The 13848-nt window shown below is 32.9% G+C and overlaps 1 pseudogene; it reads left to right on the forward strand.

Moving 5' to 3' along the window:
• The window catches only part of LOC133203935 (G2/M phase-specific E3 ubiquitin-protein ligase-like), a 40675-nt pseudogene that overhangs the window by 5346 nt on the left and 21481 nt on the right, over window positions 1-13848 (forward strand).

Here is a 13848-nt window from a genome sequence, read left to right on the forward strand (position 1 = left end):
ATTATGCATAGCTAATTAAATACTGAATTAAATATTTATCTTTGCAGACAATATGCTCTGGGTTATAGAACATGATGTGAAAGCGTATCGTAATGCACCTTGTAATCCTTTGGATTTTCAGATTTAAGGCCAATGCGAAAACCCAAAGACGCCGACATTTTATTATGCTACTGTAATCGAAGATCGGGGGGGGGGGGGCATACAGTTTTTGTCCTGTCCACCTGTCTATTTGTCTGTTAGACTGTGTTAGCCTCTTTGTCCGCAAAAACTTTAACTATGCCCATAAAATTTGATTGGTTGGAACTACTGCTTTCATATTTCTCATGTGTATTCCTAGTAACAAGGACTTCCTTCAGGTACCAACATATTTGAGCTCTTGACCTTGAACTTGGAGTTTGATCCTCTTTCGCAAAATTTTACCAAACTATAACCTTGGCCAAAACTTTTGAACAGTTGGTGCTATGGCTTTTATACTTCACATCTGTATCCCTTGTGATAAGTCTCCTCCTTGGGTATAAATATGTTTGACCATTTGACCTTGACCTTGGAGTTTGACCAACTTTTAAACAACTTTTGCCTTGACAATAACTTTTGAATGACTAGTACTAGGGCTTTTATATTACATAGGTAATTTTCTTGTGACAAGGCCTGTCATTGTATACCTTTAATTTTGACCATTTTACCTTGACCTTTGATTATGTCCTACTTTTGAAAAACTTTAACCTTGGTTTTAACTTTTGAACAGTTGGTGCTAAGGCTTTTTTAATACCACATGTGTATTCCTTGTAACAATTAAGACCTTCCCTCAAGTACAAACAATTATGATCCCTTGACCTTGGAGTTTGACCTTTTAAAGAAATTAACCTTGGCCATAACTTTTAAACTGTTGCTGCTGTGGCTTTCATACTAGTATATATTTCACAGTATATTCTTTGTTCAAGACCTTTATTTGGGTAATAACATTTTTTTTTATCTTTTGATCTTGACCATGGAGTTTGACTTGCATTTGAGAAACTTTTAACTTTTGCCATAAGATGCCATATGGGGGCATCAGTGTTTCAAAAGTCACACGTTCTTCAGTATCCAAATTGGGCATAAAACATTTACAATGATCCTTTAAAGCAGTGAGTTGAACCTAATAAATTACGACTATAGAAATTATGATAATTTATTTCGATGTATGGTCTAAAAAAACGTTTATTATACCTCTGTGAAAACTAGCTTACAAGTGAAAAATCACTAGTAAAATAAAATTTGATTGGCCGAGAAAGTCACGTGTCCATCATGTTTGCCCTGCAACAAAACGTCGTGTTTCACGATTGTGACGTCACAATTAAACGAGTGAGGAGTTAGATTGTTTATAGCGACGCTGCTAACTTTGTTCGCGCGGTAACAACAACTAAAAATTCACCCCAAAAAATCACCTTAATTAATGGAATTGCATACAGATAGTAGATTAAACGTGCTTTGTTAAAATGTTTGCACTTTTCAAAATTCGTTTATGGAAATACAGCTAACATACGTCATGAGACGTCACAGTCTAGACGTTCCAAATGTCTCGTGCTGTTTGAAGAGGCGGATCTTAAAATTAAGTGAACAATGCACTCGCCCAACGGTCGCACCGTCAGCATATTATCGTTGATTGATTGTGTCGATTTAAATGTGTAAAAATGTAATGGTGTTTGAATGTTACTGGTGTGATCACACAAACTTGTCCCGTAGGAATTTTTTTTTAATGAAACGAGGCTATTGGTGTACCTGTAACTTACATCTCTTTCATATCGTTCTCATCAAATGCATGTTTGCTTTATTCATTGGATCTCCTTTGTAATTCCTGCATTTTGGTTAATTCGGTATTATAAACAATTTATTGCATAATAGTGAGGGAGACATAAAGATTTCTTCGCAAATGAAAAATCATATTTCTCTAGGGCGTTGCCTTCGGGGAGTATGATTTTTCATGGGCGAAGAAATCTTCATGTTGCCCTCGGGGAATATGATTTTTTATGGGCGAAGAAATCTTCATGTCTCCCTCACTATCATGCAATAAATGCAAACTGTGAACTTGTCAATTGCGAAACACACAAAAGGGTATCGCTGATATCATACAGTGTATCATTGCCTTGATCAGGCCCATAGGAAGCAAATTCAGGGGTTTTTTTTTGGGGGGGGGGGGGGGGGGCACAGCCATACATTTTCAGTTGACAGTTGAGGGGGCACTACTACCATAAATTTCCTGACAAGCAAAAAAAAGGTCACCAACTACCAAAAATTCCTTGACAAGCAAAAAAAAAAGAAGGTTATCAGACGTTTCTTTTGAGGTGGCACAAGCTATAGTATCTATGTCTACTATAGTAATCTATATATCGGCAAAATTATTGGGGGGCACGCCCCCCCCCCTCGGTTCCTACGGCCATGTTGATTAAATTTAGGGTCACTAAGGAAAGAATGTTTTGACTGGATGAATGGTCTGTAAGAACATGTGTTAACTTGTCGAGTCGGTAACACATAGATGGGGTTTTCTTATAACCAGAGTGTGTCATGGTTTGATGCAAGGTCATTTGAACGAGTTCAAGGTCATCAACGGAGAAACAACATTCCTTAACTGTCTTTCTACTGGTGAGACATTGCAAGTTGATACCCCTTACAAGATTGCTTATAACCTTAGAATGTGGCATGACCTTGACTCAAGGTCACTTCTTCCTGTTCGCAGCTCCAACGGAAGACCTACTCGTTGCTTTGCAACGGGCTCTGCTCTAGTTATACATATTTTACTGAACAGTACCTATTTAATTCTCTTTAAGAAGCAAACTAGCTCTTTTGTCCGTAAATATTTTCTTATCAACTAATTAATAAAGGTTTTTATTAAGTTTATAGATGGAACATGCTATCATCAAACTGATATTATCCTACAGACACTGTTTAGCCTGACTTTTAAAATGACGTCTTTCCACTTGCATTGCCAAAGTTCTGTAATTTACACAGTTGAATGGTTTTTGATTAGGTGAAAAAAAATTAGGGGATCATGCAGGGAGAGAACAATTTAAAAGAAAGAATTACCACTGGTTAAGTGCCATGAAAAAAGATATATATACTCTGATGAAACTGAATAATATTAAATGACCATTACTGTCTTAGCCACAAGCATTTCGTTAAATATTTTTGAGGTTTACATTCTCAGATGACATGGATGATGGACATCTATCCAAAATATCTAAAGTGTATATTCTAGTGTGGGTGTCAATAATGTACTTTGTGTACAATAACTAAAGGGGATGTATGTTTTTCCTTATTTTTTAATTCATTTGTAAATTGTTTAAAATTTATTTTATCAATGATTTAAAGCCTAATTTTTCTTCAAAAGAATTAAATCAAATGTTTGATTGCCAGCTCTATTTAAACATAGAACCCAGACATAAGGGAAACATTAATGCATTACATGTTATTGAAAAAAAATTATCATTCATTTTACTTATTTATTCATATTCCATTTTGTTAATATATGAAATTGAACTGCTTGGGTGACAATTATAGGTTATAGGTGAGTCTATAAAGAAAACTGTACTCAGTCACAATTTTGGCTAGGTGGGCTAAATAGTCCTGAGACAGATTATTCTAAAGTTCTTTTTCTTTACCAGAAAAGTGCCAAAAATATATTGGTATATTGTAAACTACAGGTACCCTACGTTTTGTAATTAGGCATATATATATTTTCTCATTGAGATGAAATTGAGTTTTGTTGTTCCATTTTCATGCAAAACTGATCTTGTGTGATCATAATTTACTCAGTATTGAATTAAATAGCTCTTTTAAGAGAAGTGAATTAATAAGGAGATTAATGTTCTTAATATGTTAATGCTCATCCTGAAAAAAAAAATGTTCAGATCGATTTCTTGATAATTGTTCTTCAATTATTGTAGGTTGGACCTAAAGAAGTGTACTAACCTTGACCGATGCCGAGTTTGAAAAACTTGGAGTATTGACAGTTGGGGACAGAGCAAGATTGAGAAATCGCTGCAGAACCATTGTGCAATGTGTGTAATTATATAAATGCTAGAATATTTGCAGACCTATAACTCATTTTTGTATGATAAAAAGAAAAATATGATAAATCAGTATTAATAATTACACATGAAAACGAAAATTATGCCTTAATATTTGCATTGATTAGATGCATGCTGTTGAATTTGAAACTTTTTTGATATTGCAGTGCCAGACTCTCCCACACTTAGAAAGTTAAGAGAACTAAGCTCTCACCGGAATATACAAAGGAAGCAATTCGGCAGGTCAAATAATATATCCACCACCAGAAGAGTACATGTTGGTTGGATGATCAAAAAAAAAAAGAAATTCTGTGTACTCGAGAGTCACTGGTGGTAAGGAGGTCATAGATATACATAAAAGTACCACTTTAGCAGAAATGAAGGAGAAATTTCTAGAAATTTATTTTCCAAATGGTGAAAATAAGATACAGGGTCTTCAATTGAAGGACTACAACTATTATATTGGAAACTATGCTGGAGCTCCAGATCAGGACACATTAAGTAATGGAGACCCCTTCACCTTGGAAGGTTATTACAATGAAATAAGAACTTACCCCATCAGATTGTACCTATTTACATCTGCAATCATATCACCAGGGGCGGATGAAGATTCTGTCATTATTAAAAAACAGTCAGTAAGTTAATTAATATATCTACCGGTATTTATGATTATCATTAAAATTGATAAATTTATCCATATAAAAATTCTTATGGTCAATTTCCTTATGATGATATCATGCAAGTTTTTTTTATTTTCTATACTTTTAAATTATTTCTTATTCAGGGAGAACCACAGAAAAAAAATCAAATTAGCAAATGAAAAAGTTCTGCAGGTAATTTTTATTTGTCTAGCCAATTGAAATGCAAAATTACTTTCATGCATTTCAATTAATGTTTGGTGCAGTTATTTCCCTTTTCTATGTCTGCCTGATTTCAGTCCCATGTTTGCAGGAATTTATTTTCCTATAGGCCAGCATTTTTTTTTTATTTTTAGGTTTACCGTTGAAATTTTTGAATTAATTTTCAGAAAAAAAAATGGAGAAAAATGGAATTAAGCGGGTAAATAGGTAAAGGTAGATCTGCATAGTCCATAGCAGCATCATAGCTTGGTTTAGTGTAAAATTTATCAATAGGAGTGCCATTCAAAATGTTTCACCCGTTCAGAGGACAAATAAAATGCTGACAACTTTGTTGCACAATGACATGTTGGTGAGATAATTATGTATATGTATTCAAAAGTATCTGCATGTAAGTTAATTTTCTCCCACAGGTTAAAAACTGCCCAAGTTAGCTATAGCCAGAGACATTGTTTAGGTCTCTGCTGTAGGTTACAGTCTAAGCAACATTCTTCAGAATAGGATCACTTATGCATCAGATGTAATGAATAAAACTATGGGAGAAGTGAAGTTGATCATTTGAGGGTGAAATAAACAATAGCCAAAAGAAATGAAGTATTTCAACTATTAAAGAAAACAAGTATATACAAATATATACATGCATGTAGTATCGTCTTTGAATGTGGCAACCAGAAAAAATATTTTACTCTTAATTGAAAAAATTGTACCCCTCCCCCCCCTTCCCTGTCTGTTATATGATAGGAATATTTACTTAAGGTCACAAGTATATTTTTAGAACAATTTCTATACAATCACTTGACACACATTTTAAAAAAAATGAAGATATCTTGAAAGAGTTAAAAAAATTTGTATTTTGACCAACATCTCAAAATTTATATCACTGTCCCCAACTGGCAGACAATGAAATAAACAATTAAAGGTCCTATCTTTCTATTTGTAACCATTGTGTGGCAAGTGGCAAGGAGGCTCTGTTAGAAGAGCATCAAAAAAGAAGCAAAAATGAATGTACAAAAGTAGATAATTTATCCCAAAAAAAAATGTTTTATTTCCTCCTCCTATGGAACTTTTTCATTCTGGTGTTTGTAAACCTAAAAATAAAAAAAATGCTGGCCAATTATTAGGAAGAGAGTATTGCGATCCTGCAGCAGGAATTTTCTAGTAATTTAGGCAGGTAGTTTCATATATAGTATAGTAAATTAAGGTTTTCCACCGGATTTTAAAATCCTCTGAGAGTTTTGTTCAAATCCTATCAAGACATACACATAAAGAACATAACACTGTTGTTTTAATATTGGCCTGCTTGGACTGATACCAGTTACAGACAAGATCTAAACAACGGTGTGATGTCAGGTAATATCATCAATTATTTTAATACCATTATAATTAAGATTTCTTTAAAAGAAGAATATATTTTGTTAAAGAAATCTTACACTTGTTTTTCCGGGTTTTCAAAACTCATTCATTTCTATTTTTATCGTGTTAGGCACTCGCAGAGTTGTCAGACTTGGGTGTCGAACTGTCATCATTTAATGTATGTTTATGTTAAACATAAAGAACGTGGTCTGGATGCATATAGAATTCAAAATTATCAAGAGAGGAACTTGTTAAGTAGCCTCATAATGTGTCAAGTTTCTTCTGTAAATTTGTAAGTTTAATTTTCCCTAGATCACTGCATTTAAATTGATAATGAGCAAGTAAAAAAAAAATTACAGAAATGTCATACTTTCTAGCTTGTCCATCCTTTTAACTGCTTCGATCATTTTAACTATCTAATGTGAATCAGTTAAGGCTGATACACTACTCATAGGTATATTACATACTACAAGGAGTAAGTATTTGTCATAATATTCATGCACTGATCAAGAGGTGTACATGTTCTGGACAACGTTATAAAATATATGTAGTAACAAAGCTTATGAGAAATAAATATTGCAGCCCCCCCCCCCCCCGGAAATCCTCCAAACCATTAGTTAGACTACAAGTAGACTTCAATGTTTAAATTAAAGTTTATGTAGGATGTATGCAGAAGAACGCCCTTTATATAGTTACAAACTGCCCCATCCATTTGCCTCATTTTGCATTGTTTTGACCTTTTATTTATTATTTCATTGAATATGTGATGAAAAGTAAAAAAATATTTCAGGATGAGAGTGATGATGAATTTGAAAGTCAGCCTAAACTAGTTTTGAGAAAATCAAAGAGAAGGAAAGAAGATAAAAAGGTATGTTTTAATTACTAATCAGTTGACATTGTGATAAAGCATTACAGTAAACATTATTATTTTGAAAGGGTGTCGTTGTCTTTGGCATTTCGATATATATATTCTAATTTCCTGGAAAAGAAAAGCTTTTGTGAAAAATTTAGGCATGTCTGAGGTCACAGGTTAAGCTAAAAAATTTTCAATTTCTTTTGTAATGTATATAAACAAGACTCATACATATACATGTGTGAGTGTGTGTGTGTGTATTATATATATATATATACAGGATTTTTATAGAACAATTTAAGTTTTATTTTGTAAATGCAAGGGAAGGAGAAGAAAATAATTTATGAAATATATATGATTTTTTTTAGCACATATCTTGCATCTTTTATCATATGTCTTAATACTTTTAATTTCGCACCTCTCTTATATGATATCAAAAACAGTGTTTTATACTTTTGATGAAATTGATTCATTTGAGCATTTAAAACTGCATGGATTTCCAATTGAACAGAGCTCTTTGTATCAAATCTTACAGGTGAAGGATTCGGAGCCCAAAACTGCAACCATAGCTGAAATACCTTCAAACCCAGAAACAAGTCCAACAGTAATTTGATTTTGTCAACTTAATTATATTTATTTGATTTTTAGCTCACTTGAGCTGAAAGGTCAAGTAAGCTTTTCTGATCACTTTTTGTCTGACTGGGTCAATTTTAACCAAGGTTGGCACAAAGCCTCCATTGTTGAAAGGGATTCAAGTTTGTTAAAATGAAGAGTCATGCCCTCTTTCAAGGGGAGATAATTTAGAATTATTGAAAAATTGTTGACATTTTTTAAGAATCTTTTTCTCAAAAACCGATTGGCCACAAAAGCTGTAACTAGTTTTGAAACATCCTCAGGTAGTATAGATTCAAGTTTGTTCAACCATGATACCCAGGGGTAGGGTGGGGCCACAATGGGGAAGTAAGTTCAAATTTTTACATAGGAATATATAGATTAAAATCTTCTTCTAAAACCATTCGCCTTGAAAAGCTGTAACTTCAGTGAAAGCATCTTCAAATAGTTTTTCAAAATCATGATCTTTGGGGGTAAGGTTGGGCCACATTATGGGGATGGGGGGGGGGGGTCCATGCTATTTTATTATTGTACATAGGAAAAAATTTGAAATCATTCTCAAAAACTCTAATATAATATATGGTATTATTTATGTGCAAGCATCTTGACATATTGTTGATACTACATTGTCCAGATATTTTGTATATGACTCCATAAAGCTGATTTTGTTATGAGTATTATTGCTCAGGTGAGTGATGTGGACCATGGGCTTCTTTTGTATGCTCTCGTGTATGGATCATGCAGTTAAGGAGTTGGGGTCAAGAAGTTAAAAGATATCTTATTGGTATATATTGTGCTGTTAAAGCATCAAAGAATTGTTTGTTTCCTCTTGAGTTTGAAAAACTGAACTTGAAGGTTAAGTTCATGTACAATTCAATCTTTCATTAAAAAAGGAAAATGATATGTCCTGAATGTAACACTTAATAGAAAATTGAAAGATTTATTTATATTCATTATGTTGATTGCATGAGTGCTGTATATAATACTTCAAAACTTACTTTATTAGCAATGTTGAGATGTCATGCAGATGACACAAAATATATATGTACAGTATGTTACAAAGAAGTATCAACAAATCATGCAGAGTCATTATAATTTAAGTCTGCATGATCATTCTTTCTAGCTAACATGTTAATTATAATTGTTACTCATAAACTTGAGTTATATTGATTTGGGTTTTGATTTTACAGGTTGAAGAATTGGAATCTGATGTCTCAGAATCAAGAGCACCAACAGTAAACAACATTAATTAATAGAATTAATTTACTGAAGCAACATAAACATGCGAAAAATCCAGCTATACTCTGTCCCAAGTTTCTGCCTCCACCACTTTTTGCTTTATATTTTGATAATTAATACATTTGTGCCTAAACTTCGTTCATCCACTGGAATGAAAAAAGTCCAGATTTTCTGTTTTGAAATGCCCCTTTGTATCATTACTCTTTAGGTTTAAATTCACAACCAAAAATAAGAAGACTATGGGGATTTTACATTGCAAATGACATGAAAAGTACCCGGATGGTAACGTTGAAAAATTGTGTGAGCCAGGTGTCCCGAGTACTTCCGAATGAAGAAAAGATGTCAACATTTCCCATTGTAAATCTCCATAGAAATTTGTTTTTATTCATGTTAATTTCTCCAGTTAAAAACAGATGAAGTGACAGTGATGAAATCTTGGAATTTTCCCCTTATATTGATTTCAATTGTACTTCTTTAGCAGGTATGTGTGTTTTTGTTAAAGTTCGTCAAAAAGTGATGGAAACGGTAACCTGGGACATTTACATTTTATCAAATGATTCATCTATTATAATAAGTAAAATTTCCTGAAGTGAAATAAGGTTAAAACAAATGTTGTAGCTTATCAATGTTGGATCACATTTAATATTTGCACCAGCTGTCATATGAATAAATATTGGACAATCTACTGGTAGAATTCATAAGTCAATATATCATAATATTTTATGTGTCAAATTTTACAGACAGAAAAACAGGAGACCAAAAGCTCTGCTGATTCAGGAATACACATTCCATCTGATTCAGGAACCCCAACGGTAATTTGATTAAATGAAATTTATTTTTAAAAACTAGGAATTAGCATTTTAGAAAAAAAACAAAAATGATATTTTCTATAATAACAAAATCTATTTTCTTAGATTGTTTTCAACAAAAATGCTGATAGTGTTTCAAGACCCCTGAGTATCAGGTAAGTTGATCTGTCATCTTGAGGTAGCTTGCGGGTTTGCTGACATAGGAGAAAAACGTATCTAACTGCGCTCATGTATAACTTTTTATAAGATGCAAAAGTCAAGTTGCATGACCTTCCCCATTATAAATTTTCTGAATCAGATGTTGTTTATACCTAATTGATGTGAAAACTCTGAACCTTTTATAATGCTACTCGTCTACCTGATCGCACATACATGTACATTTTGATATGCATGTTTGACATGACTGTATTTGCCTTTGTTGCACATTAATGTGATTATATATCATTAATTTTCCTAGTTGTAATTTCAACGGATGTTAATTTTCAAAGTTAAGTTTTCACGATTCTTTTGAAATTTTGGCAATAACAATGTCACATGGTATGTAAGCGAGTCTTGTCCAGTCTGCTTAATTTCTTCATATACATACATGTAATTATCCTGTATTGTACTAGGGCCCGCCCATTTTATTCATTTTTATTAATTAAAAAGACTGGGTCACAAAACAGAATGGAATTCAATTTTACTGAGTCTAAAAATAATACTGATTACTAAATGCATCAGTCATTACAATAAGAAAATATCTGATCTATAGATACAGTTAAACTTCGTTATCTCGAAGTTGACGGGACCGTTGATGAACTTCGAGATATCAAGGGGTTCGACATATCGAGGGTTATAATTCAAATGAACTTCAAATATACTTAGTGCAGTGAACATGTACTTATTAGTAAAAACATGTCAAAATTCTTCTTGTTTGAAATTCTTTATAAGATTTCTTTAATATACATGTACATGTATCTAGCAATCAAAAAGATTTACATCCTCTTTATAATTCACAAATTAAAAGCTTTGTATAATATGCACAGAAGTATAATCCAACGCGGAAAGTCAACCGCTAGCATCGTTTCCCATGTATACATAACCGGATATCGTCTATGCATTGTAAATTTAAAACCGATCGCTCTCAGAATAACGAAAATGAAATATACATTTCTTTTATTGGAAAAACATGTTCATACATGTAAAATCAGTTAAAAGAAAATTATTTTACCATAATAAAATCAAATACAAAAGAAGAATCACACACTTTTGTCTAACAACAGAACAACACTGAATCACAGGGCACCACAGCACAAGTTTTTACTGCGACACATGCTCACATGATGGTGTGTACGGACGATTGTAATTTCTGCACGCTCATATAGGGAAAATAAATTCTAATTGCATTAAATTACAGAATTTTGTTTTACTTCGATGTTTATAATTTTCACTTTCATATGCATAAACTATGTCACATAGCATTAAATAGCGATTAATTATCAAGATAAACGTACCCAAGCCACAAAACAATGAACGTGTCATCCACGCATATGCATTAGACTAATACACACAACCTTTGGCTTGCATAATTACAATCAAGGTAAGCCATACATACACTTCGTATAATTATCGCACTATTAATTGTTGATCACAGGAACACAGGTAACCCGAGCGTGACAGACAGGTGGGTGTTATCAATAGAGCATTCAGTTTACCTAACGGACTTGATAATCAGAGCGGAAAATTATCCTGACTTCGAGATAACGCATGTGATTTTAATGAATGGGTACACAATTTTACTTCGAGATAACCGGGGTATTCGACATTACCGTGTTCGACATAGAGGGGTTTATTTTAATCATTTATAAAGCAAATTTCGTCGGGACCGCGGCCTTACTTCGACATATCCGGGGTATTCGAGATATCCGTGTTCGAGATTTCGAAGTTTAGCTGTACTAATCAGGATATATCAATTATATGCACTCTTAATTGGATCAATTATAGAAATCACGATTGATTTTTTAATTCATTATATTACTAAAAATGGGCTGCTGACATTTAAGACCTCATCCTTTAATAGACACTAATTTCTGTTCTTTAAGGCTGCAAAGATGTTAGTTTGGATTTAAATTTGTGTAAAATCTTCTCTTTTTTTTAACTCTGATTAGGTGAAAATTACATGGTCAGAATCTTTACATGTGTAATGGTCTCGGACCATTATGTCATGAATAACGTATTTCATGTCATTCTGAGGTCAGCAGAAATATGTGACGACCAAATCTATAGATAAAATCAAAATAATTTTGCATTTTTAGTTCAATTTTAGGAAGCATATTAAGATATGCAGAATTGCAGAAAGAACTGAAAAAGTCTTATTATTCCATGAATATATATTTTATTAAAAAAATTAAAGATTTTAAAAATTCTTTCATTATCTATATATAGCTATTCACTTCTACATTTTTAATCAGCATCTTTATGGATACATGTAATTTATAAACCGGTATGTACATATTCACATTTGCAAAAGTACCGGTATGTGTGCCATTGAAAAATTAATATCTTTTTCTGCTTTCTCCTGCAGGAATATGACAGCTGAAGAAATTCTTAAACAACTAAGAAATAATATAAAAGTTGATGGTAAAAAAAATATTATTAATGTGGACAGGAACAATGTGTTGGCCACTAAAGATTCATTCAGAAGAGAAAAATTCATGGCTGACCAGCCATTATTTGTAAGATTTTCGGGAGAAAAAGGAATTGATGACGGTTGTCCATCAAGGGAATTCATGAGAATGATTATGAAAGCAGTGTCAGAGTCTGCAATATTTGAAGGGGAGTCCAGAAGGAAGATGCTGTTGCAAAACGTGTTAGGTATTTATAGTTTTGATATAAATTTGTAATAACAGTATAGGGTAATGGTAAAAAAAAATTGTAAGATTTATGATCCTCATCCCCATGCAGGGCCCATAAATTTTGCTCTCTATATTCCTTGGCATCAGAAAAGTAAGTGCCTTGTTACGTTGTTCAGGAAAGACAGCCGCGATCTCTAAATTTGTGGAATTTGTGATCCCAGAATTAGGGGTATACATGTAATTCTGGTGTTGTGGTGGACTCAGTCCATTAATCATATAGTAAATTTACATTCATTCTTTAAAAATCTGTTTCTCGATCCGCTTCTAGGTTTTATCATAATTGTGGTTTTGATGAGCAAACAAGTATCTACCAGATGAGTGAAATTCCATAACAGCTACTATTATATAACCTTCACCTACTCCCCCTTTCCTCACTCCTCACTCCAGTTTTTTTATGAATAGTCAAAAACTTGAATGGGTTTGAAATCTGTAATTGTTTTTCCATCACATTATGACTACCTTATTTTAGCTGAAGAGAACGGTGATTATGAGACCTATGGGATGATAATAGCTTATTGCTTGGTGCATGGTGGACCAGCACCAAGATTTATGTCAGAGTTCATGTTTGGGCTTTTGGCCTATGGGCCGGATTCAGCAGATCCAACCATAGATGACATTGTTGATGATGAATACAAGAAACAAGTTCAACAGGTATTTTTGATTTATAAATCAAATTAATCCTCGTTTGCATAACAGTTATTTTTTATCAAAATACCACTGTAATTAAGGTTTGTGTAAGCACCTATAGCTATGAGTAAATTTTTTGTATATAATTATAATTGTTTTTAGCTCTACTGGTCAGAGACCAGAAGAGCTTGTGCAATAGTAACATGTCCATCGTCCGTCCTTCTGTCTGTCTGTCTGTATAAACAATTTTTCAAAATGCTACTCCTCCTATAGTTTTTGTTTGATTTCAATATAACGTGGCACAGAAGTAGACTTAACATTAAGATACATAATTCTATTTATTGTTTCATGTTGCAAAGTTTCAAATCCAAGTGCTACTTTTCCTTTGTTATACGTACAGACCAGTAGAGCTTCAGTCTCATCAGAGACTTCTGGTTTTTAAATGCAGTTATTTGTAACACTTTCAATTTCTATCAAATAAATTGCACAAACTATATTAATGAATGGCCTGAACTAAATCCTGCATATTCATATCTATCAAATATTTACCCTCATTAATCA

Source organism: Saccostrea echinata, unplaced genomic scaffold (genome assembly GCF_033153115.1).
Source record: "Saccostrea echinata isolate AGI-Se365-2 ecotype Australia unplaced genomic scaffold, CSIRO_AGI_Sech_v1 ptg000052l, whole genome shotgun sequence".
NCBI classification, from domain to species: Eukaryota; Metazoa; Mollusca; class Bivalvia; order Ostreida; family Ostreidae; genus Saccostrea; species Saccostrea echinata.